This window comes from Pteronotus mesoamericanus, unplaced genomic scaffold (genome assembly GCF_021234165.1).
Source record: "Pteronotus mesoamericanus isolate MK-2021 breed Mesoamerican mustached bat unplaced genomic scaffold, CSHL_Meso_final contig_33, whole genome shotgun sequence".
NCBI lineage: Eukaryota > Metazoa > Chordata > Mammalia > Chiroptera > Mormoopidae > Pteronotus > Pteronotus mesoamericanus.
In genome coordinates this window covers 14,786,819-14,811,330 of record NW_026555135.1, presented here as the reverse complement: position 1 = coordinate 14,811,330, position 24,512 = coordinate 14,786,819, and the positions used below count along the sequence as shown (strand labels likewise).

Below are 24,512 nucleotides of genomic sequence, written 5' to 3'. Positions count from 1 at the left end.
GGGTCATTTGTTTGAGTTTTCCAGGAGTCTATTGTCTGTGTCTGACTCCTGCTTTGGGCAGCTCTGTGACCCCTTCGGCCAGGGATCCACTATTTCTGTGGATCGCTCTGCACTCTCACGCCGGCTCCTTGAGCATGCTCTCCAGCCTGGAAGGATCCCCCACCCACCTGGGCGCTTATTTGCCCGACCTCGCACACTTGTCTAGCGTCCATGCCCAGTGGGCACCCCCGGACTGGTCAGTTTAGGGTCTTCTATTGTGGGCTTTCCCTGCTTTTTGCTCTTTGGGGTGTGCCTGCCTGTGCAAAATTTTGACTACGGAAATGGGTAGGCACTTGATTTTTTTAAAGGTCACATTAGAGCAAAAAGTGTAGGTAACTTAACTATTACTACTAATACTGTTATTATTGTAAATCAGTCAAAATTATACCTGGTTTTGACAGATTGGCAAAAGATATATTTTTTTGTATGCCATGGAATTTTAATAATTAGTTAATGTGCCATGAGATGAAAAAGTTGAAAGTATCTGCCTAAAAGTGACTGGCCTAATAAAAGAATGGATTGACCATTCAAAATTCAGCTAAGGTACCAGCTGGGAGAAAACATCCTGAAGAGTGGGTGTCATGTCTTACAAAGGCAGTGCGTGCTTTGATTTGCTGACCTGTATTTCTCCCATGTGCATTCTGTACAGAATAAAAGTGGAAGTGGGAATGGTTTCTTTCACAATTACACCTTATAAGCTACTTACCTAATTTTTCCCTGTCACTGAAATTTTGAAACTGTCTGCTTTTTAGGCATTTTTTTCCAAGAAGGACTGCCTCAGCAAGGGTGCATTGCAATATTGCAGTGAATTGGAAGTTTAGGTGAAGGACATTTTACGTGCTTAATGCCACTGAGTACATGTGTAAGAAAGAAGGATACTAAACTGGTTGGTGTGATCAATTCTGATTTTCAAGGTTTGTTTGAGGCATTGTTACACAGTAGTGTAGGGAGTCTACATATAAGGTTCAGAGCATTCTCTTGGGGAGTTTTAGTATTTCTATGTTAAACAGTGTAATTTAATGAAAGTCTATATATAGCAACCAAAGTAAGGCAAAGCTACGTGGAATTCAAATCCTCCAGGAATAAAACTTTCTGTCATTCACTAGGTAAAGATGCTTGGCTAGCAGAGATACTGGCTGAGGACAAACATAACATGTTAGAGCTAGTTGGAAAACTGTAGAGAACAATTATGGCATTGTAATCTGTTATGGTAATGAGGTCTGCAGCAGCCATGTTTATTTTCTTCCCTGTCTTTTCTAAGTATAATTTTACATACTACCTAATTTGTTTCTGTATATGTAATTCACATACATTGATATATTAACTTCTTTTTTTCAGGTCTCCTTTCTTGTTATTTCATATAAGAATTATCAATACTATTTAATTTTATAATTTAGTTATTAGTACAGAATATCCAATATAGGCTATGACAGGCTATGAGAATATGTAACATCTCTCAGATATGAATACTGTGTCTACTAATCAGAAATGAATAGAATGGCTCATTGAATCTCAGTTATCTCTTTTTGGTGATAGAATGGGAGAATCTTTGTTTGTAAAGGGAAAAGAAATGTAAGTGTGGCATTGGTTTAATGTGAAATTTAACCATGTGTAGGAGGGTGTGTGTGTGTTGATTCTAAATGGCCAAAGAGTAGACTCAGCTACTTATTAGCTAGTGTTTCTCAGCCACAAAGGTATTGTATTGTACTTCACTTTGTGATACTGGGGCTAAGACTCTTTAAGCAACATAGATCCTTTGCTAGGGGGATCCCTCACAGACACTGGTAATACACTGGAAGAACAAGGGACCTGTTCCCTCTTGTTTATTTCAGCACCTGCTTTTTACCCTAAGAAAAGCAGTAGAGTCCAGCCTCCAGCTTTTTTTTTGTTTTTTAATCTGCACTCGCAGAATCAACATCATCATTCCCTTGAAAAAGTTTTAACATGAGTTAAGCTATCTTCTCCCTGTCAGAAGTCTGAGATCTAGTTCTGTAAAAAACTGCTAAATTCCTGAGATACCAATGCCAGCTGACTAGAACCCCCTACTCAGAGATTGGAATTTCTGCTCCACGAACCCCCTCTTTTAAAACTAAGTAGTGCCATGAGATGTCACCAGTAACCGAACAATGACCCCTCATCAGAGGTTGGAGTTCAGTTCTCTCATGGCCCTCCAAAGCCACTGGATTCCAGTGTCTCTCACCACTGCCTTATTTTTGTCTAGCCCAAGAGGTGGTACTGCAGTTCCTATCCCTGTTTTCTTTCTGTTTCACTTTTTGATTCTCTAATCTATTTAATCTAGTATTTGTATTAAAATCTCTCTGTTAAAATGACTGGCATTGTTTCTATTTTCTCTCATCAAATCCTGACTAATAGAGAACACACACATATGGATCCTTATTATTTTTGATAATAAACTATAAAAAGTAAAGTTCTCCTTGGCTAATTGGTCATGGGTTAATTGTTTACCAAGTTAAGAAAATTTTTATATATAAAGTTAAGAAAAACCTAGCCAGTAATGACAGAGTATACTTTGAAGATATAAGACATAAGACATTATCAAATATACTCAATTTGTATTTAGATTTCATACATTTGCACGTGAAAACATATATTCACATACTCAAATTTTTCCAAACATACCTGTAATTTTTCCAATAACAGAAGCATACATCTGTTTTTAAATTAAAATGAAAAATTACACATATCCTACAAAATAGCCAGATTAAAAAAACACAAATATTTAATGTGAAGGGAGTGTATAAATAAGCTGTGATACAGAAAATTCCCAATTATACTAAGAAATTTGGAAGTGAAATTTAAGTAAAGTGAATCTTTATAAATTGGTAATAAATGTCAAAATATATATATATTTGCATATGAATTGTTTGGGATAAACTGAAAGAAAAATAAAATTTTAAAGTAGGAAAATTGCATACCTGAATTTCACTAGCAAAATTTTGAGTGCTCAATATTCTCATGTGCAGACCTTTATCATTGGCTTTCCTACTCATATTCCACACTGATGATTTAACAACCTATGGATGTTACTTCTGAACCATATGTGGCAGTTGCAGATACCAAAGATCAAAATACAAGTAAAATGTCACTATTCAATAGTATTTCCACTTTTCTTCCTTGTTCTGCCTCCACATGTGTGCACAAGCCTGCATGAGAAGGGAAGCACAGCTCTGCCACATGAATGCCACAGTAGTAATAATACACCATAAGAATTATTCTTGATGGAAAGTGGGACCACTGTAGTGCTTGAGCCTTTGTTTATTTCTTTTTTCTGAGCTCTAATACTTACTGCTGAACTTTGATTCTTAAGTTGATCCTCCTGGTAAGCAGTTCCTCTGATAGTAGCTCTGTATCAGTCTGAACTTTGATGTCTTAGCTATAATTCCCTGCTCTCTCAGAATCCATTCCTCACTCCCTATTCTTTCCTCCAAGGTTTTTGCTTGATTACTTCTGTCTTGACACTTACCACAGACACTAGTATGCCTTCACTTTGTGACTGAGTAGAGAGGAGAAAATTAACACTTGTCAGCAATCAGTTCTGCTTCTGCTTAAGAGGTAAAAACATTGTAAGAGAATGTCATTCCTAATTTAACAGTAAGAAAAATTTGCAACTTAAAAATCATACTTTTGCCTAATCAGAGAGCTAGGGTCACAGGGAAACCAGGCAAGCCGATTCTAATGGGTGGTACTAGAGGCTGAGGAGAGCTGGGGTATGTGAACTCTTTCAACTTTGGCAGAATATGAGAGGAAAGAATAAAAGCCATAAAACTGCGTAAGAGGAAAACAAATTTTAACAAATTAATTAATCCTCATGTGGGCTACAAAACTGTTTAGAATTCCGGGAAATCTGAGACACAGAGAGAATACTCAACCACCTACCAGCCCTTTTCCATCAGCCTTTACCGGATGCCCATGGGAAAGAATGGGAGGCAGAAGAGAAGACATGTTGAGCTTGCCCCTGGCTGAAAGTTAAGGACATGTATATTTGTGCTCTGGACTGAATAAGCACAGACTTTTAATTTGCGAATTAGCTGCTAGTGGGGGAGAGGCAGAAAAACTGCTCAGATCACAGGTTTTTAAAAAAATATTATATTAATTTGTTTTTAGAGAGCAGAAGGGAAGGAGAAAGAGAGAAACATTGATGTGTGAGAAAACCATCAACCACTTGTTTTCTGCATGCTCCCTGTCCCTGACCACAACCCAGGCAGCTGTCGCTACTGGGAATTGAACTGGTGACTTTTCAGTTTGTGGGATGACACCTAACCAACTAACTGAACCATAGTAGCCACAAATCTCCCTTTCTTCCCTCCCTCCCTCTTTCGCTCTTCCTTCCTTCCTTCCTTCCTTCCTTCCTTTTCTTTCTTTTTCTTTCTTTCTTCTTCCCCTCTCCCTCCTCCCTTCCTGCTTCCCTCCATCCCTCGTTCCTTTCTTCCCTTCCTTCCTTTTTTCTTTCTTTCTTTCTGAAAACACACCAGCTGCTGGAAAATGAGAGAAAATATTTGTGCCTACACCCCTTGTTCTTGCCTTGTTTTCAGGGAAAGATCACCTGCCTCTGCAAGGGGGCTAAGAATTCTCCCACCAAATGCCAAGATGTACCGACTGACACTAGTTATCCTATAATATAAATCTTGAAGCTTGTTCTGCTTGTCTTTTCCTCCCTGAGGTTAAAGGGCTTTTGCTGCTGCTTTTGTTGAGGGAAAAGCACTTTAATAAAACAACTTTTTTTATTTTGATAACTATATATGCACCTTTCTCCTGAGAGATTGCTTTGTAGAACACAGCTACAGAAAATCTTTTTCATTACTACCATTTTGACTTTTTGAGTTTAATAATATATCTTTCTTGTGTTTCCAACTGATTCTTATCCTCATTATTATTTCTAGATTATTGTGACTTTATATACTTGACAACAATTACCTTGGGCTTTCTTGACTCCAGGATGGAAATAACATTTGTATCACACATCCTTGGTTTTCTCTCTTCTCTGCTTTTCCAATCCTACATGCAGATTTTTTTTTTATATTTTCAGAAATCTTTCTATTACCTAAATCATCTTAGTGTCATATAATAAAAAGATATTGTATGAATAATTTGACAAATTACAGATGAGTACAGCTTGAGGTTATTTCAGTGATTAAGTTTAACAATGAAGGTCAATGTCTGGTAGCTCTGAAACTTTAGCTGACCCTGCCCCGAGGCCAGTGCTGGTATAAACTGGCCTTGATACACAGCCTGGTTCTTTCTATACTCTGGCCCAGCAGAGGGAACCAAGAGCTGTGGATCACTGATAGCTCCAAATAGATTGCCCAGGGCCAGTCACAGGCTGCATTTGACATGGGTCCAATCAGAGTCTGCAGATCTACCTATTATATTTAAAGAAACAAACACAAAGAGGCAGCCAAAATAGGAAGGCAAAGAAACAGGCCCCAGATGAAATAATGAGAGAATCCTCCAGAAAAAGAACTAAAGGAAGGGAGGGAAGCAATTTATCAGTTAGAGAGTTTAGAATGATTGTAAAGATACTAAACAGCATAAAAAAGACATAGAAACAATAAGAAAGACCAGGCAGAAATAAAGAATGGAAAATCTGAAATAAATAATACACTGGAAAGAATAAACAGTAGGCTAGATGAAGCAGAAAATCAAATCAGTGATTTGGAACACAGGGTAGGAAAAAACACTTAAGCAGAGAAGAAAAAAAAAAGAATTTAAAAAAGTTAGAAGATCTTAAGAAACCTTTGGAACAACATGAAGATTAACAACATCTGCATCATGGATTACCAGAAGGGGAAAGAGAGTGGGCAAAGGATCAAGAACCTATTTGAAGAAATAATGATAGAAAACTTCCTTAGTCTGTTGAAACAAAAAGACACACAGGTCCAGGAAGCACAGAGAGTCCCAAACATGATGAACTCAAAGGGGCCTACACCAAGACACATCATAATTAAAATTACAAGGCCTAAAGACAAGGAGAGAATCCTAAAAGCTGGAATATAAAAGCAGGTAGTTACCTGCAAGGGAGCTCCAAACAGAATGTCATCTGATTTCTCAACAGAAATATTTCAGGTCAGAAGGAATGGCATGAAATATTCCAGGTGATGAAAGGCAAGGACTTAGAACCAAGGCTACTTTACACAGGAAGACTATCATTTAAACTATCATTTAGACTATCATTGAAGGAGAAATCAAAAGCTTTCCAGGGAAGAAAAAACTAAAGGAACTTGTTAATATCATATTAGTACTGCAACAAATGTTAAAGGGCTTGCTTTAAGAAGAGAGGAAGAAAATAAAAACAGAAGAAAATAGTTTAAAAAAATAAAATGGCAATAAATATGTACCTGTGAATAATCCCCTTAAATGTAAATGGCTTAAATGCTCCAACCAAAAGACATAGGGGAGCTGAATAAGAAAACAACACCCGTATATACACTGTCTCCAGGAGACCCACCTCAGATTGAAAGATACACACAGACTAAAAGTAAAGACATGGAAAAATATATTCCATGCATGTGGAAATTAAAAATAACTAGGCTAGCAATACTTATAGCCAAAAAAAAAAACACTTTAAAACCAAGTCTATATTAAGAGACATAGAAAGACATTACATAACATTAAAGATAACAATCCAAGAAGAGGATATAATACTAGTAAACATTTATGCACCCAACATAGGGGCACCTAAATATGTAAAGCAAATTTTGAGGGACATAAAAGAAGAGATTGACAGAAATACAGTCATTGCTGGGGATTTAACACTCTATTGACTTCAATGGACAGATCTTCCAGACATAAAATCAACAAGGAGGCAGCAGCCTTAAATGACACACTAGATCAAGTGGATTTAATTAATATCTTCAGAGGATTTTACCCCCAAGCAGCAGAATATACATATGTTTCAAGTGCACATGGAACATTTCTCAGGATAGACCACGTTTAGGACACAAAACGAGTCTCAATAAATTCAGGAAGATTGAAACCTTATCAAGCATTTTCTATGACCACAATGCTATGAAACTAGAAATCAACCATAAGAAGAACACTGAAAAATATGCAACAACATGGAAGCTAAATAACATGTTATTAAACAATGAATGGTCAACTACGAGATCAAGAAAGAAATCAAAAGGTACCTTGAAATAAAGGAAAATGAGAACACAACAATTGAAAATCTGTGAGACACTAGGAAAACAGTCCTAAGAGGGAAATTAATAGCTTTGCAGGTCTATCTCAAGAAACAAGGAAAAGCTCAAATAAACACTAACTTTACAGTTAAAAGAATTTGAAAAAGAATGCTAAACAAAGCCCTGAGTAGAAGGAAGGAAATAATAAAGACCAAAACAGAAATACATGAAATAGAGTCTAAGAAAATGATACAAAAGATCAATGAATACAAGAGCTCGTTCTTTGAAAAGATAAACAAGATTGACAGACCCAATAGACATTTCCTCTCCCCATTGCATTAATCTCTTAAGAGCACTTGATATATTTGTCCATTTCCTCATTGCAGAAATTGTTTGCCTATGTGGCTTTTATGACTTAATATTCATCTTTGCACCTTCCTTCTTTGGTCAATGATTCTTAGTGTGCTTCCCTGACTCATCTGTATCCCCTCATCCTCTTAATGATTGGTGTACCAGACTGTCGGTTTTCTTCTCTATTTATACTCAGTCCTTGGGTGATTTCATCTACTGCCATGATGTTATTTAATGTCTGTAGGCCAACAATTCAAATATATGTTCTCTAACCCCTTTCTTCCTTTTGAGTTCCATGCTTCAAGATCCAACCAACTACTTGGCAGATTCTCTCGGATATCTAATTGCCATATTCAAAAAGAAACCTAATTATTAAAAAATAAAACCTCTTGATTCAGTTTCCTTTAATAAATTTATTACTAGCCTATTCTTTTCTATTTCAGTAAACAACCCCATTTTCTTTTCTAATGCTCCTTAACCTAGGAGTCATCCTTGATTCCACCCTTTTCTTCTTCCTTTTTAGCATTAGTGATATTTACATCTCCATGTAGTCTATTGACATGTCCAGTTGATTTTACTTCTAAAATGCATATGGACTCAGTTTTATTCCCAAAAGCTCCATTGTCACCCATCTCACTGAAATCACTAACATCTCTCACCTGGACCATTGCAAAAGAGTAATCTATGCCCCTACTGAAGTTCTCACCCCAACGATTAATTTATACGGCAGTCAGGACAACTTTTAAAAATATCCATCTACTTAAAGTTATTTAGTACCCCGATAAAATGATTTAAAGTCCTTCCACTGTACTTAGGCCTCTGCTGATTTATGCTGATCCCTTTAACCTCATTTTGTACCAGGTTCCTTTTGTTTTACCATCTTTAGCTTTGCTGGTCTCCTTGAGGCAAGCTAAGCTCTTTGCTGCCATGGGCCTTTTGAATTTGTTCTTGCTTTCTGAAATATTTTCCTAAAATAATTTTCTATAGCTGACTGCTTCTCATGAACCCAGTATCAAGTCATAGCTCACTTCCTTGGAAAAGTCAGTTATGACTAGACATCTAAATTGGAAATGTTCCAAGTAGTTCTTTATAAAATACATATTCTATATTACACAATAGTACTTAATTAAATTTTGAGCTTATTTCTTTATTTCTCTACTTCGTTTTCCCTTACTAGAATAATCTTTTTTTCACATTATATTTTTTATTATTTTTTCTTTTTTTTAAATTATTTTTTTGTTTTTTTATTGTTCAAATACATTTGTCTCCATTTTCTCGCCACTGCTTTCCCCTTCCCCACTTTGGCTTTGTCCATGGGTCCTTTATACCTGTTCCTTGACTTGATCCTTCCCCTTTTTTTCCCTGAAACCCCCCTCTCTCCCCCTTTCTTGTTACTCTTGGATTGTTTTTTCTTTCAATATTGCTGGTTATATTTTTCTTGCTTGCTTGTTTTGCTGATTGCGTTCCACTTACAGGTGAGATCATATGGTATTTGTCTTTAATCCCCTGATTTATTTCACTTAGCACTTAGCTCTCCAGTTCCATCCATGCTGTCATGAAGGGAAGTAGCTCTTTCTTTCTGTGGTGTACCACATGTACCACAGTTTTTTGATCCACTCATTTACTGATGGGCACTTAGGTTGCTTTCAGCACTTGGCTATTGTAAATTGTGCTGCTATGAACCTTAGGGTGCACAGTTCTGAAATGGTGTTTTGGTATTCTTAAGGTATAATCCCAGCAGTGGAATTGCTGGGTCAAAAAGAAGTTCCATTTTTAGCTTTTTGAGGAAACTCCAAACTGTTTTCACAGGGGCTACACCAGTCTGCATTCCCACCAACAGTGGACTAGGGTTCCCTTTTCTGTAGAACCTCACTAGCAATTGTTGGTTGTTGATTTCTTTATGATGGCCATTCTGACCAGTGTGAAGTGGTATCTTATTGTGGTTTCAATTTGCATTTCTCTGATGGCTAGAGATGCTGAGCATCCTTTCATATGTCTCTGGGCCCTGTATGTATCCTCCTTCAGAAGTGTCTGTTCAGGTCCTTTACCCATTTTTTAATTGGATTGTTTGTCTTCCTGGAGTAGAGTCATGTGAGTTCTTTATGTATTTTGGAGATCAAACTCCTGTTTGAGGTATCATTAGCAAATATATTTTCTCATACGATTGGTTCCCTTTTCATTTTGTTCATGTTTTCTTTAGCTGTGCAGAAACTTCTTATTTTGATGAAGTCCCATTTGTTTATTCTTTCCTTTATGCCCGTTGCTTTAGGGGACATATCAGTGAAAATATTGCTGCATGGAATAACTGAGAATTTCCTGCCTGTGTTCTCCTCTAGGACTTTTATGGTGTCACAACTTATATTTAAGTCTTTTATCCATCTTGAGTTTATTTTTGTGTGTGGTGTAAGTTGGTGGAATTTCATTTTTTTGCATGTAGTTGTCCAGCTCTCCCAACACCATTTGTTGAAGAAGCCATGTTTCCTCCATTTTATGCTTCTTCCCCTTTCATTGAATATTAATTGCCCACAGAGACATGGGTTTATTCCTGGATTCTCCATTCTGTTCCATTGACCTATGTTTTGTTCTTATGCCAGTACCAGACTGCTTTGATTACAGTGGCCTTGTAATATAGTTTGATGTCAGGTATTGTGATCCTTCTTAATTTGTTCTTTCTCAAAATTGCTGCAGCTATTTGGGGTCATTTATGGTTCCATATAAATTTTTAAAATGTTTGTCCTATATCTATGAAATATGCCATTGGTATTTTAATAGGAATGGTGTTACATATATTATTGCTTTGGGTAGTATGGACATTTTGATGATGTTAATTCTTCCAATCCATGAACACAGTATATGTTTCCATTTATTTGTATCTTAATTTTTTTCTTCAGTGTTATATAGTTTTCTGAGTACAGGTCTCTTACATCCTTGGTTAAGTTTAGTGCTAGGTACTTTATTTTTCTTGTTACTATAGCAAATGGGATTTTTTTCCTGATTTATGATTCTGATATTTCATTGTTGGTGTACAAAAATGCCTTCGATTTCTGAATATTGACTTGTATCACACTGTTTTGCCAAATTTACTTATTTGCTAGACTAGTTTTTTGGTGGAGTCTATAGGGTTTTCTGTGTATATTATCATGTCATCTGCAAACAATGAAATTTTTACTTCCTCCTTTCCAATTTGCATGTCTTTTATTTCTTTTTCTTGTCTGACTGCTGTGGCTAGGATTTCCAATACTACGTTGAATAGAAGTGATGAAAATGGGCATCCTCATCTTGTTCCTGATCTTAGTGGGAAAACTTTTAGTTTTTGCCATTAGGTATGGTGTTGGCTGTTGGTTTTTCATATATGGTCTTTATTATGTTAAGGTATGCTCCTTTTACTCCCACTTTGCTGTTTTTATCATAAATGGATGCTGAAAAATATGGAATGCTTTTTTCCTCATCTATTGATATGATCATGTGATTTTTGTCTTTCCTTTTGTTTATGTGATGTATTATGTTTATTGATTTTTTTAAATATTGAACCATCCTTGCATCCCTGGGATGAATCCCACTTGATCATGGTGGATGATCTTTTCAATGTATTGCTGGATGAGGTTTGCCAGTATTTTGTTGAGGATTTAATGCCTATGTTCATCAACAAGATTGGCCTGCACTTTTCTTTCTTTGTCTTTATCTGGTTTTGCCTTTGTCTTTACCTGGTTTTGGGATTAGGATGATACTGGCCTCATAAAAAGAGTTTGGGAGTCTTCCATCTTCTTGGATTTTTTGGAATAATCTGAGAAGGACAGGGGTTAGCTTTTCCATAAATGTTTTGTAAAATTCTCCTGTGAAACCATCCAGTCCAGGGCTTTTGTGTGCTGGGAGCTTTTTGATTACTGCTTCAATTTCACCAGCTGTTATTGGTCTGTTCAGGCTTTCTGCTTCTTCTTCATCAGTGTTGGAAGGTTATATTTGTTTAGAAATTTGTCCATTTCACCCAGGTTTTCAAATTTATTGGCATGTAATTATTCATAGTAATTTCTTACAGTCCTTTGTATTTCTGTGGTATCAGTTGTAATTTCTCCTTTCATTTCTTATATTATTTATTTAGGTCCTCTCCCTTTTTTTCTTGATGAGTCTGTTTAAAGGCTTGTTGATTTTCCTTATCTTTTCAAAGAACCAGCTCCTGGATTTATCGATCTTTCGAATTGTTGTTTTAGTCTCTATATCATTCAGTTCTGCTCTGACCTTGATTATTTCCTTCCTTTTACTCACTCTGGGCTTTGTTTGTTGTTGTTTCTCCAGTTTTTGTAGATGTAGGTTTAGCTTGTTTATTTGAAATGTTTCTATCTTTTTAGGCCTTTGTTTCTATGAACTTCCCTCTCAGGACTGCCATTGCTGTGTCCCATAGGTTTTGGACTGCTGTGTGTTCATTTTCATTTGTTTCCAGAAATTCTTTGATATCTTCTTTGATCTCTTTATTGACCCATTCATTGTTTAATAGCATGCTATTCAGTCTCCATGAGTTTGGATGTTTTTGAGTTTTTTTTCCTTGGGGCTGGTTTCTAGTTTCAAGCCCTTGTGGTCTGATAAAACACTTGTTATGATTTCAATTTTCTTGAATATGTTGAGGCTTGTTTTGTGTCCTATCATGTGGTCTATCTTTGAAAGTATTCCGTGTGCATTTTAAAAGAATGTGTATTTTTCTTCTTTAGGATGAAAGGTTCTGAATATGTCAGTCAAGTTCATTTGTTCTAATGTGTTGTTCACTTCTATAATATCCTTGTTGATATTTTGTTTGAAATATCCACCCATTGTTGACATTGAGCTGTTCAAATCCCCAACTATCAGTGTGTTGCTGTCTATATCTTTCTTGAAGTCATACAGGATTTTCCTTATATATTTGGGTGCTGTTATGTTGGGCGCATATAGGTTTACAATGTTTATGTCTTCTTTGGTTCTCAGGCCAGCACTCAATCCATTGAGCCACACCAGCTGGGGCTTGTTTATGTCTTCTTCATGGATTCTTCCTTTGAGTATTATGTAGTGTCCTTCTGGATCTCTTTTTACTGCCTTTGTTTTGAAATCTATTTTGTCTGATATAAGTATTGCTACCCTTGCTTTTTTTTTTTCCTGTCCATTTGCTTGGAATATTTTTTTTTTCCATCCCTTTACTTTCAGTATGTGTGGGTCCTTTGTTCAGTGGTGTATCTCTTGTGAGCAGCATATGTGCGGGTCATGTTTTCTAATCCATTCAGCTCCCGTATGTCTTTTGACTTAATGGCAAAAACTTGACTGTCTGATAATTGCATGCTAAGAACTTTTAATATATTATAAAAATATATTAATTATCAAACCTACAACTTTAATAGCTACTAATATTAGCAGAATCTTATGGCTGAGGAAAGGAAGGATTAGACTCTGTAAATAATTATGGTGAGGACCTTCCTATAGTCATGTTGCTTCTGCATTCCTTGGTTAAATATCCCTGTACCATGTTAAAAATTCCATTCTGTCTTTGAAACCTCCCACCTTGTGCCACAAGACCTCAAAACATTATTCCCTCTACTTTGCAAAACAGTGTGGCCTTGGGCAGCTCACAATCTCTGAGCCCTTACTTTCTTATTTATAAAATAAGTGGCTTTGATTGATCTTACTATTCTTTTTCAGATTTAAAAGTTCAGTAAATATTAAGGGTAACTCATGTTTCTTTATCCTCCTTCATTAGGAATTTTCAAGATATCAATATTTTAATTTGAGCAATTTAATTTCCCTAGTACTAAAATACATCAATCTTGTGAAGTGTTGGGAGATTTTCCACATTGTATGAGGAACATTTTTTAGGTTAGTATATGGTTTCTTTATCATCTAATGGAGTACAATTCAATGCCCTTAGGTTAATATTTTGCTCCATACAAAAAATAAGGCTGTCTGACTTAGAATTATCAGTTATACAACACTTTAATAAGTATTTAATAAATGTCTCTTATGTGCCAGGATCTGTGTTCGGTGTTGGGGTCTGTGCTAAATTCAAGACATGATCAGCACATAAACCCTGTCTTCATGGAGCTCAAGATTTAGTGGGAGATAAGTCCAAACAAAGCAGATTTGTATAAGAGTTCAATTCAACAATAGCAGCAAGTACAAAAATATTTGTAGGATACAGTTAACGATGACTATAATGATACAACTGCTACTTGTTCTAGGGAATTAATTCTCCTGCTTTCAAAAATCAAACAGGGGGCATTTTTTAAAGTTGGTCACAATCCAATCGTATGAAAAGAAACAAAGAAACAGATAAATCTTCCTCCACCATCTGTCTGATTCCTAGAGCAGGCTTTAAGATATTTCTCTGGTTTGTGAACTCACCTCCTTCCATAACCCTGGGATTTCTGCCTTTCTGAGCAAGCTTCAGCCTTGCAATCACCAGCAGGCAAGCAATCTGTTGTTCATCCTTGAAGCTCCAGGGACCTGCCTTCTGCCTGGACTGTTTCTGGTCTGCCAAGTTGGCAGGCACTTGGCTTGTGGGCATGTGGGTCAGGGCAGCCTTCTTAGCTGGATGGCCCAGGGGATGCTTGGGAGCAGAACGGAGGGGAAGCCTCAGTGGCGAATATAGCCAAGAAGTCACTCCAAAAAATGTAATTAATCTGTAGCTGAAGAGTGAGGCAAGCTTGCCATCCCAGGAATGTTTTGTTTCTGGTTTATACCTCATCAGGATCCCCGTGCACTAGAGAGACAAACTATAGAAGAACGAGTGAGGTGTTAATACTGTAGAGCACTGAGAAAACAGTGAGTAAAGAACAAAAGCATTGTGTGCACTTTAAAACATCCCTTAATACTCTACTCTCTTTACAAGAACTAGTTTATATATACTAGCATTTCTTTTGTTAAGTCTCTCTCTAAATCCTTTTTGAAGCAGCATAAAGAAATGTTTAAGAACATGGATTCATATCCTGACATGTTATTTAACCTATCTGGGCTCAAAACATTTGTCCATAAGATGGGGATGATAATGTTAGTTAACTGGTAAGACTGCCATAAGTGTTAAATGAGTCTATCCATATGATGCACTTAGCATTTAATGCCCAGTAAACACCAAATGTCAGCTGTGGTTTTAGTATTTTAGTAGTTTTTAACTATTGCCAATATCCTGAAGTATATTTCCCCCCCTCACACTTCTGTGCCTTTCTTGTTTTGTTGCCTATGCATTGAATATTTTTATTACCAAACTTCACAGATCAAAATCCTACTCGTTATTCATAAAGCCACCATCACAAGAATATTCCAAACAATAGGATCTAACAACTGAATATCCATTGCATATCCACTCAGTGTCAGGCATGAGGATAGGTGCTGCAGATGCAGGGCTTGAAAAAGACTGCTCTTGTCTTTCTTACTTCCTTGGTGCTCTTTTCTTTGCTCCCACATATTCTAGCCCATTACACCACTGTTACTGTAGAAGTTATATTTTGTTATTTATACATCTAGTCTGGGAGGCATTAGTTAGGGAAGAATAGTATTAGTGACTGCTGCATCCCCATGGCCTGATATAGCACACAACACATAGAGGACATTTAATGTTTGTTGAATTAACAGATGCATAACCACAAACATGTAGAAGTGTGCTTGCTTTTGTTCACCTGGGCTCGTCTTGAGTGATTAGGTGTCAAGGAAATGGAAGTCTTTCCAAAGCCCCTTTATATTGCTTTGACATTTATCCACAGGGCACCATCTAGCACTAATGTTCATCTTCTTTCCTAAGGAAGCCATAGGCATAAAAGCTCTTGACTCTATTGTGAAAATAACAGCTCTGCTTGATGGCTGTTGCAGTGTTAGGTTAGTTAAAAGTTTCAAATTTTTCTGCTTGTAGCATGCCCCAAATCCAACCTTCTTAGAGAAAAAGAATAAACAAAACTCCAACCTACTCTTTTATAGTTATTATTCCACAACCCTCTCTCCATGCCAGAAAGGTTTTGTGGTTTTTGTTTTTGTTTTTCCCAGACTTGAGAAGAGTGTTGAGTTCCTTGTCAGGCCTTAATCTGAATATTAGAGAAAAATAATTTTAACTATAGATTGGATTTATCTATTTGTCAGTTACCTATTAATCATAATTAAAAGGATGATTAAGCTGTCACTAAGAAATCCGCTTAAGCCCTTAATTGTGCTAATGTATTCTACTGTCATTAAAAAAAAAAAATCCAGAGTATTGTAAAGACCAGAAAGGACCTTGGAGCTTTAGATCAATTCAATCTTTTTACAAATAAAAATACAAAATGTTAAGGACTCTGAAGACATGAACTGAAAGATTGCATATAAAGACCATAAAAAAATAACTTCTGACTAGGTAGAAGCATACAACTAACACTTTAAAAGGTAATTAAGTACTCCAGAAAATATTTGTAATGTTTATGACAAAAATGGACAAGAAAAAGTATGACAAGCCTATATGGGTCAGTAATAAAAAGACAAATAAAGCTAATATGAAATAGCAGATAATGTAAACAGACATTTTAGAAAAAAAATCTATAACATGCAGAGGAAATAGAGATTCTAATGAATATTTTTCTATTCTTCCGAGTTGCAAGAAAAAAATCAAATGAAGATTTTCTACTTTTCAGAGTAGCAAAGATTAAAAATGTTTGCTATACCTAGGACAGGATGACAGACACATTCATTTTCTGTGAGAATGTAGCTGGCACGGTCATTTTAGGAAGGCAGTTTGGAAATACCTAACAATTTTAAATGTTATAAAGTGTGATTAATACCTTTCAATTCTAATGTTGAGAATTTGATCTTTAGCTATACTCACAAATCAAAACCGTATATTTTTATATATATTGTTTAGCAAAAGAGAAAAAACTAAAGTGCCTGTAAGAGATTAAGTGATTTCTAAATTATGACATGTCTACACAATGAAATTCCTATTTAAAAACCTGTATTGATTCATTTAAAGGTAGCAATTATAAACATATTGAATATCAACAGCATCTTAATATTATAATTAGTGCTGACTTCGCGGAGCCCCTAAAAATCCCTTAAAGTTTGTTCCAAAATATGAAAGGACAAAATTTGTAAAGTGAATTTTATTTGAGCTGATTTATAACACCTAAGTTTAAAAAAATTATAAAACTTGTTAAAAACCATAGCAAGTTGTTTTCAATTTTGATTATCTTTTATTCTTTGGTTTATTGCTTACTGCCTTTGCCTACAATATAAAGGATTATTTTTGACTTTTTAAATATCAGAGATTCTGTGTCTAACCAGAATAATTCTCTGTACTTTATGTCAACTTTATTATATTCTTTACTATTTAAGAAAGAAAAGAAAAAAGATTCATCAGTTCCCTCACTATCCATTTTATGTTTCTATTTATCAGAGTCCTGATGGTGCTTTGCCTGATATTAGGTAACAACAGTATAGTGTTTACCAGTCATTTCAGTTATTTAAAAAGTTAAGTAAGTCATAACCTTACTTCTGTTTTGTTGCTTTGCTTTTTAGAGAAACTTTAGGACTACAACAAAATTGAGAGGAAGATACAGAGATTTCCCATATAATCCCTTGCCCCCACCCATTATCAACATTTCCCACTGGAGTGGTACATTGTTACAATTGATGAACCTACATGACACATTATTATTACCCAAAGTCCATAGTTTATGTTAGGTTTCACTTGTGGTAGAGTACATTTGAGGGTTTTGACAAATATATAATGACAAACATCCACTATTATAGTATCATACAGAGTATTTCACTTCCCTAAAAACACTCTGTGCCCTCCCTATTCATCTTCCCCACCCCCACCCTTGGTGAACACTGATCATTGTACAGTCTCCATAGTTTTGCCTTTTCCAGGATGTCATACAGGTGGGATCACACAGCATAAAAACTTTTCAGGTTTGCTTCTTTTACTTAGTAATATACATTTAAGTTTCCTCCATGTCTTTTCATGGCTTGTTAGGTCATTTCTTTTTATTGCTGAATAATATTCCATTTCTAAATGTACCACAAGTTATTTATCCATTTACATATTGAAGGCCATTTTGCTTGCCTCCAAGCTTTGGCAATTATAAAGTTGCTATAAACATTTATGTACAGGTTTTTTTGTGGCCATGTATTTTTAGCTCCTTTGGGTAAATATGAAGGAGCATGATTGCTGGATCATATAAGAGTATGTTTAGTTTTATAAGAAGATACCATACTGTCTTCCAAGCTGGCTGTATTATTTTATATTCCCATCAGTGATGAATGAGGCTCTTGTTGTTTCACATCCTCCCCAGTGTTTGGTTTTATCAGTGTTCCAGATTTTGAGCATTTTAATAGGTGTGTAGTGGTATTTTCTTGTTTTAATTCAATTTATGAAGGGATGTGGTGACATATGATATGGAATACATTTTCATATGCTCATTTTTGCTGTCATATGTCATGTGAGGTGTCTGTTAAGGATTTTGACCTATTTTTTAATCTGGCTTATTTTCTTATTGTTGAGTTTTAAGAGTTCTTTGCATATTTTGGATAATAATTCTTTATCAGATATATGTTTTGCAAATATCTTGTCCCAGTCTGTGGCTTGTTTTCTCATTATCTTGACATACAATGGAATTCTATAAAGGTTTTACAAGGAAAAAGATAGGTCTGCATGTACTGATGTGGAAATATATCTAAGATTATTAAGAAGGAAAAAGTACAGAATCATGTGCAAATGCAATTCTCTGCTATACAAAAGATAAATATGCTTTTTTTTTCCTGGAAATGAGAAGAGAATGGTGAAGTGAGACTTATTTTGTCAATTTCATGCTTTCTATACTTATCCAAATTTTCTAAGTTATTTATAGATGGTATAATAAGTTTTAAGCAACTTTCCCAATTTGCTCCTTTATATATTTTTCTAAATTTCAAAAAAAACTATATTTTATTCATTTATTTATTTATTTTTGGAGATTTAAATACAGAGTTTTATTTTTTTAACAATGAAAACAACACAACAAAGATGAATTAATCCACAAATTTTTAAATCTAACACAGCCTTAGCACAAAATTATCCTTAATAAATAAAAACACATTACTAGTAACAAAGTAAGACTGTTCTTGAAACTCTCTGTGGAGTTTTGTCTGTATTTTACACAAAACTGGGTGGTAGGTAAATAAATACCTTTTAGATTGACTGACAAGTACGGGAAGAAAAGAGGAGCTAAGGAGCAGGGTCCCCAAATATTAAGTTAGTAAAGAGAACATGGGTTTTTCAAAGCAGTTTAGAAATCAGAGCTCACTCGGGGATACAAGGGTTTGAGATGGTCCATGTTCAAGACATTGCAATGAAATCTTTCCATATTTCTAGATTCTTGATCTGGAATCCATCACAACCTAGAGGAGGTTCTGCCAAAAGATAGGAGGCTCTTCATTCACACTGCGTAAGGAGACCTGTCTCCTGATTTTCCTCCTTTGACTTCGTCACTAGCTCCTATCACCAATATAACAGAGGTTCCACCTCCACTCCTTGAAAAAGTTACTAATATGTAGATGAGTGATTTTTCAACCAGTGTGTTGCAAGAATTTTTAAAACATGCAATACCTGACTGTTTAGTCAGGGGCACTGACCTCTATTCCCTTAGATTGTCAAATTAAAAAATGACAACAGCCAGCACAACAATAGCAGTCTGGTGTGAATGAATCAAAAGTATACCTATATTTTTTGTCATGTCATCAAAAAATATATTTTTTGATGTGCCACAGAATTTTAGTAATTAGTTTATGTGTGCCATGAGATGAAAAAGGTTGAAAATCGCTGATGTAGACCAAGGTATCTCTGATTTATCTTTTCCTCTCATAAGCACACTGATACTACAGGGATAGTTCTAAATATACCCAATACTTTTTATTTTTATCCTCTTACACACCTCTGCTTGGCTACAAAAATCTAGGACTCACAGATCATTTGTTAGAATAAAGGTGTCCATTGAAAAAATCTCTGAATTTCAATGGTCACAATTTTTTTTTTACCACCTCATCTGCCACATCTTTTTATCTGTCAACACCTTTTATCTTTCTTATTATCTTCTCAATTATGTCTCTCGGAAATCAGTCATCTGAACTACATTCTGAGCACCAGATATTTTGGCCAAGGCATCTTGAGCATCTTCATTCATCGTCTTTTTGCAAATCTAAGTCATCCTGTTAGTACTAAATGGGATCCCATCAGCCCTCTGACCAGATTCTGAAAAGGAAGTAGTAGCCTTCAGCTCACTACAATTCTTTAAAAAGGTTTTATTTATTTATTTTTAGAGAGAGGAGAAGGGAGGGAGAGAAACATCAATGTGATTGATGTTTAGGATGGGCTGCATCTTGCACGCCCCTGACTAGGGACCTGGCCTGCAACATAAGCGTATGACCTGACTGAGAATTGAATCAGTGACCTTTCCGGTTTTCAGGCTGGTGTTAAGTCCATTGAGCCACACCAGACAGGGATCACCACCATTTTTAAAAATGGCCTGTGTAACTGTTGATAGACCCAAGTTAAACTTTTTCATTAACTGTGGGATGACATTAATGGCAGCTCCCACCTCTGGTGGACAAACTTTTGCATCTTCTTCCTCATTGGGCTACATTTATAAGTCTTCCTCAGGTATGGATTGATCATCATCACACATTATTGTGTGTATTTCAAAATCAGGCCTCTGCTGAACCACTACTTCCTCAAACTCCCTGGTGGCTTCTACAAGCATCTTTTGGACTGCTTCTTCATTGTTTTGACCTCTACCTTTACAGATTCTTCTCCAGGCAAGTCTGTAGTTCCCCACTAGCAGCCTCCGTTCTTCCTCTGCCTTCTGCTAGAGTTTTTGGGAGGATGGCACACTGGGGCATCCCTCAACAGGTACTTATGTTCCTGGCCCCACAGCACTTGAAGTAGCAGTCCTTCAGGCGCTGCAAGGAGTGCTGATGGAGCTGATCAGGCTGAAGTTGCCCCAGGCCTATTAACACAGGTTGAGGCAAGAATTCTGGGAGGGCAGAAATTTTTGATTTTCAAAGGTGGCAGAATGGCAAAAAGCCACCTGCATGATGGCTTTATCTCTGTTAATCAAACATGAATCCAGATATTGAATTCAATTATAGCATTTTTTAATAAATGTATATTTGGTGGGCTAGCTAAAGGTCAACTTTTTTCTCTTATTTGGTACTTAAGTACAAATTCTGTGGTCTGGCAGGGGTCAACAGATTTTTTTCTGTAAGGTGAAAAAAACTAAATATTATTCATTTTGTGGGCCATTTGGTCTCAGTCACAACTATTCAACTCTGCCATTGTAGCATAAAAGCAGCGATAAGCAATATGTTAATAAATAATTGTGGATGTGTGCCAATAAAATCTTATTTACAAAGAAGTTAGAAGATATATTTGACCTATAAACCATAGTTTGAGATTTCTTGCCTCGAACATCAAAGTGTCTAGGAAATCTAGAATTCTTTCAAGTTCATGAGATAACAGGAAAGATAAAAAATGTCAAGAACTCATAAGGACAATATGATATAAAAAAAAATGGGAGAAAATATGGCAGAGGAGTGAATGGGAGTCACGCTGACCTCCTCCTCCCAAGATCAAACTGGAATTGCACCTAAATAGTGGAGTAATCACCTGGAAAGCAATGGAACGATAGTGGGAGAGGAGCCTTGGAGCCGCGGACAGTGGATTCAACTCTCACACATCCCAACAGGTGAGAAGTGCGGTGGAAGCTCCAGAGGGTGGGCTGGGTGCCCATGGGCACTAGCACAGAGGGACATTGAAAGGGCCAGTTAGCTCCACCCAAGAACAACTGGGTCTGAATCATAAACAGGGACCTCTAAACTACAGCAGCTAAAACCAGGAAAATACAGACAAAATGCAACCACGAAAAGCTTAGGGGCACTCTCTGCCAGAAACAGGAGGCTGGGGATACAAAGAGACATTTAAAGGGCCAACGCAAAAATTGCAGTGGCAGCCACCCTCCTTGATCTCTGGGTCGAGGTGGCAGCAGGGTGGGCTGGTGCCTGGGAAAAGATTGGTGAGGAAAACTTTGGGAGGAGAACTGAGACTCCGGCAAGTGGAGCCCTGGTGATAATGTACCTCCCACTCTGCAGCTACCATCTCGCTCTGGCATAAGGGAATCAATTAACCTGCCTTTTGTGTGCTCTCCACGCAGCTTGTGCGCATGTGAGCTGGGGGGCTAAGTGCAGACTGGCTGGGAGAGCCTTGAGGAGAGACTGGATATGGAGGCTTTGGGGAAAGAATGGGAGGAGGAACTGGGGAGTCCCGACTCCCTGCCCGTTCTGTAGTCTCCATTGTGGGCTGGAAAGGCACACCCCCAAAGAGGCAGAAGAGGGGTGCGCTCGAACCAGACTGCCCACGATTGAAACGCAGTCTGCACAGGGGGTGGATCCTTGGCCAAAGCGGTCACAGAACTGCCCAGAGACCCCTGAGGAGAGATCGGAAAAGAGGAGGTGTTGGGGAAAGAACCGGAGGAGGAACCGGTGAGTCCCGACTCCTTCCCCTTTCCTAGTCTCCATTGTGCAGGAAGAGGCCATACCCCCAAAGAGCCAAAAGCCGAAAAGCACACAATAGAGAGCCCAAAACCACTCAGTGCAGGTGCACACACTTACGCCCGAGTGGCCGGGGAGGGTTGGCAAGTGTGTGTGTGGACCCACGCGGGCTGACGAGACCTCCCACAGGTTGGCACCGATGGGGCCTGCGAGGAAGTGTGCAGATCTGCAAGGGCAGGTGTAAATCAACCTGTGGGGGCGTACAAGTGCAGAGCAGTCCGCAGAAATAGTGGATCCTGGGCCAAAGGGGTCACAGAGCTTCCCAGAGTCCCTGAAGGAGAGACTGGAGACAGGATTAACTGGAGAGTCCTGGAGCTGACTTCCTCCCATTTCCGTAGTCTCCATTTGGCAAGGACAGGCAACGCATCCAAAGAGCCAAAAACGGGGAGAGCACACAATAGAAGACCCTAAACGCACCAATGCTGGGATGCCCGCTGGCATTGGGGGGCCAGGCGTGTACGCAGGTCGCGAAGAAGCCTCCTGGGCTGGGGCAAGCACAAGTGAGCCCAGGCGGGCAGGGGATCCTGCCGGGTTGGGGAGCACAATCAGGGAGCTGGCGTGAGAGTGCAGAGCGATCCACAGAAATAGTGGATCCCTGGCCGAAGGGGTCACAGAGCTGCCCAAAGCAGGAGTCAGACACAGACAGTAAACTCCTGGAAGACTCAAACAAATGACCCAAGGTCATATAGGGTCAACAACTGACATCATCAGAGGCAGGCCCAGAAAGAAAAGGAAAAATAATTAAACAAATAAATAAGCAAATAAATAAGCAAATAAAAAGACCCGCCTACTACCATAGAAGTTTAATCCACAAAGTCAGGAAATTTAGGCAGCCCAATTGAAGCAGAAGCAAAAATAAATAAATAAATTACTTAACAGACTCTCAAGTTCCCCACAAATGAGTGGAAAAGGGGACTCCCCACAGAGAGAGCTAAATGAAATAGAGGCGAGGAAACTATCTGATATTGAATTCAAAACAATGGCTCTAAGGAAGCTCAATGAGCTCGGCCAGCTCACAGATAACTATGAGAAACTGCAGAGAAACTATCAGGATATTACAACAAACTATATCAACCTGGAAAAGGACATAGAAACTGTCAAGAAGACACAAGAGGATATGAAGAATACCATGTCTGAATTGAAGAACACAGTAGAAGGAATCCAAAGCAGGCTGGATGAAGCCGAGGATTGAGTCAGTGAGATGGAAGATAAGGTAGAAAAAAGCTCCCAGAAAGAACAAGAAATGGAAAAAAGACTCAAAAAGAATGAAGAGGCATTTAGGGAAATGCAGAACAACCTGAAACACAATAATATCCGTATACTATCCAAAATTTATAAAGAATTTACAAAACTCAACATCAAAAAACAAAAAACAAACACAAACTGAAAAAACTCATCCAATTAAAAAATGGGCAAAGGACCTGAACAGACACTTTTCCAAAGAGAACATACGGATGGCCAATAGACATATGAAAAGATGCTCAATGTCATTAATCATCAGAGAAATGCACATTATAACCATAATGAGCTATCATTTCACACCTGTCATAATGGCTATCATCAATAAATCAACAAACAACAGGTGTTGGCAAGGATGTGGAGAAAGGGGAACACTTTTGTACTGTTGGTGGGAATGCAGACTGGCATAGGCACTGTGGAAAGCAGTGTGGACATACCTCAAAAAATTAAAAATGAATCTGCCTTTTGACCCAGGGAACCTGCTTCTGGGAATATATCTGAAGGAACCCAAGCACTAATTTGAAAGAACATAAGACCCCTATGTTCATTGCAGTGTTATTTACAATCACCAAGATATGGAAGGTGCTCAAGGTTCCTTCAGTAGATGAGTGGATAAACCAACTATGGGACATTTATACAATGGAATTCTACTCAGCCGTAAAAAAAAGGAAAGTTTTACCCTTTGTGACAGTATGGATGGACCTAGAGAATATTATGCTAAGTGAAATAAGTCAGGCAGAGAAAGACAAATACCATATGATTTTACTCATATATAGAATCTAAGGAACAAACTGAACTAACAAGCAACATAGAGACAGATTCACAGGTAGAGAGCAGGATGACAGCTAAGTGGTGGAGGGATTGAGCAAAAAGGAAAAAGGACTCATGGATATCGACTGTGGTGACTGTGGGGGTGGGGGGTAGTATAAGGGGACGAAATGGTAATGAGAAAAAATACAATGAAATAAACAAACAAACAAACAAAAAATAGGGATACCAGAAGGAGAAGAAGAGGAGCAAGGGATAGAGAAACTCCTCGAAAAAGTGATGATGGAAAATTTCCCCAATTTGAGGAGAGAAAGGGTCTCATGCATCCAGAAGGCACAGAGGGCCCCATTCAACAGGGACCCAAGGAGGCCCACTCCAAGACACATCATCATTAAAATGGCAACTCTCAAAGACAAAGAGAGA

At 37.5% G+C, this 24,512-nt stretch overlaps 1 protein-coding gene and 1 pseudogene across 1 annotated transcript in view; both read right to left on the bottom strand.

The window, feature by feature from the left end:
• Window positions 1–24,512, bottom strand: part of TYR (tyrosinase) — a 92,442-nt gene that overhangs the window by 24,454 nt on the left and 43,476 nt on the right. The gene's annotated exons all lie outside the window — the stretch shown is intronic.
• On the bottom strand, window positions 19,577–22,523 carry LOC129072671 (telomeric repeat-binding factor 2-interacting protein 1-like; annotated as a pseudogene).